This window comes from Miscanthus floridulus, chromosome 17, assembly GCF_019320115.1.
Source record: "Miscanthus floridulus cultivar M001 chromosome 17, ASM1932011v1, whole genome shotgun sequence".
Lineage (NCBI taxonomy): Eukaryota > Viridiplantae > Streptophyta > Magnoliopsida > Poales > Poaceae > Miscanthus > Miscanthus floridulus.
Genome location: NC_089596.1, coordinates 42,566,002 through 42,568,761, shown reverse-complemented (window position 1 = coordinate 42,568,761; position 2,760 = coordinate 42,566,002). Strand labels below are relative to the sequence as shown.

At 47.4% G+C, this 2,760-nt stretch overlaps 1 pseudogene; it reads left to right on the top strand.

Annotated features, from left to right (window-relative positions):
* The first annotated feature begins 553 nt into the window (after positions 1-553).
* LOC136518944 (arabinogalactan protein 16-like) lies at positions 554-1,245 on the top strand (annotated as a pseudogene).
* Positions 1,246-2,760: the final 1,515 nt, after the last annotated feature.

Here is a 2,760-nt window from a genome sequence, read left to right as displayed (position 1 = left end):
CGTTGGAGAGTGAAATTATATAAAAGCTATTTTTACACAAACGAATTTTCAAACGATGATTTAGAGAGTGAGATTTAAAAAGATTCTCGGAGATGCTCTAATGAAGCCATGACTGAGACATCATTGCATATGTTTTGAAATCACATCTATATTATATTATATATAAAAGAATTAATATAACAGTTCACAGCTCCAGCGCACGTTGAGGACAAATTTTGGCGGCAGAACAACAAATCTTTGCCGTTTGAAACAATACATAAATATAAATATATATTATTTATTAATAGACAGCTGAAGTGAACCAGCACGTCTGGTAAGGAATACAGATATATAATACTAATATAATAAATTAATAATAATACAAATAGACGTGAATGAATAATAAAAGCCTTGGCGATGATCTGCACTGTGGAACATTTGTGCGGCCAGCCCAGAAAAAAGATGAGATGACGGCAAAGGCAACGGAGCCAGCCAGAGCCAGCTTCAGGAATGGGATTCCAGACTGGCCGATCCAGCAGCAAACAGCTCCTGGCCTCCTGCAACGGTCGTGCATGTGAGAGGTCCCCACCGCCGGCGCAACACGCCATAGCAGTCCCAGCGAGGTCCAGCCGTTCTAGCAGAGAGAGCCGTTGCCTTGCCTTCCGCTGAATAATTACGCTCACGATCCGTTTTATAAGGGGCCGGGGAGTGAATGCACATGCGTACAAGCAGAGAGAGAGAGGAAAGATAGAAGGATTGCTCGTCTCGTCTCCTCTGTGCTCCTCCAGCTGCTGCTGCCATGGCAAGAACTCCGCTGGGTCTCGCCTTCGCCGCGGAGGCGGCGCTCGTCTTCGCCGTCGCCATGCAGGCCGGCGCCGCCGCGCAGGCCCCTGCCCCGGCGCCCACCAGCGACGGTCAGTAGTCCTTTAGCCTGCCTTCGGTTTACCCCACCCCGTCGGGATCGGAGCGCGATTTCTCTAGTACATACTAGCCTCGATCCTGATCTGTTTCGCATGCAGGGACGTCGATTGACCAGGGCATCGCGTACCTGCTGATGATCGTGGCGCTGGTGCTCACCTACCTCATCCACCCTCTGGACGCCTCCTCCCCATATAAGCTCTTCTGAGCAGATTTCTCATCCATTTTTTTTTGATAGGCTTAGTAGTGGATTACTTGAGGAACTGGTGGTGGTGGTGGTTGTGAGATTAATTTGGTCCCTATGCATCATTCGTTGTGCATGAATTCTATTGGGTTTCGCATGTGTATATTATTGTTACTGCAATCTCCATGTACATGATGCTTTGATGTCTTTTTATTCCATTGGTTGTCACTTTGTATTGCATCGTGGAGACTTTTCGACTACTAGTTCTTGTTCACTAGATAGATTGTGCGCATCCGACCTGACCTCCACATGCGAAACCTAGTGGTGTGTTAGCTGTGTTTGGATGGGGGTTGGGATGGGTTGGCTTGAACCCATATTTCACGGAGATTAGTTGGGAGCTATGGGTTGGGTTAAACCTTGTACGGAATATACCCTTTGGACGGGGGCAGCGCACTCTCTTATTTCCTGTGCGGTAGGAGAGGAACCATCGCTAGCTTCTGGATTCTCGCCACCATCGGCTCCTCATCGACCCCCAGAGGCACCGCCGCCAGGGAAGCTATGACAGCGGCCCGGGGGACCTCGGACGGTGGCTCGGGCACGCCCCAGGCACCATGGGTGACCTCGAGGCGGCGCAGGCAAGCACGGACAAGGTGTCAACATGGAGGCGGCCCCTCGCCAGGGAGTCGTGGGGGAGGCTCCTAGGTGGAAGGGAAAAAAATTGGGTAGTCACTTTTGTTGTCCCAACAAAAATAGGTAGTGAGAGGCCCGAGGAATTTGTTGGTCCAACAAATTTAGGTAGTCTGATAAGTAGCCTGCTGGAGTACGTTTTTCGGCCTTCACTACTAAACTGGGGATAGGTAGTGTGTTTACATAGTCCACTAGAGTTGCTCTAAAAAAACCTTATTCATCCTACAAACCAAACAATAAACAGGGATGGATCCAAGCCACACATCCAAACAAGAAATGCGTTTATTCTGTCCCAAAAATTAAGGATGGATCCAACCCATCCCTCGAAGTCCCATAACCAAACACACGCTTAGTGTATTATTGGGGCTTTTGCAGGACATATATAGTCAAATCTCGAAGGCACCATTTCCTGATAGCAATCATCAGTCATCAGCGGGTTAGAATGGGTCAGGAGCTGTAAGAATTGACCAATGGAAGACGCCCCTTGACAACTCATCCGGGAGTTGGAAATCGATCCGGCCGACTAAGTGGACAACTTACGTGAGCTATGGCCGAGTGTTCTCTACAACTTAATAAAATCGTTTTACATCTTCCACCAGATCTGGGCTTACCGGCGGTGAAACAGATCTGGGCTTACCGACGGTGCTTAAGATTAGTGCTATGCAAGCTACTCCCTTCTTTACAAATTATAAGTCGTTTTGACTTTTATAGGTACATAGCTTTTGTATGTACCTGGATACATACTAAAAGTTATGCATCTATAAAAGCTATAACAACTTGCAATTTAGAATGGAGTGGTTACAACTTACAGTGCCCTGTTCGCTTCTCTTATAATCCGTCTTTTTCAGCTTGTTTTTTCAGCCGGAACAGTATTTCGGCTTGTTTTTTCAGCGAAGCGAATGGGGCCCTCATCGATCGAGAGTCAATACAAGCAGATGCGATGTACTGAAGTCCCGTGAACATTCAGCTACAAAAAAGTGATTGAATTGGAT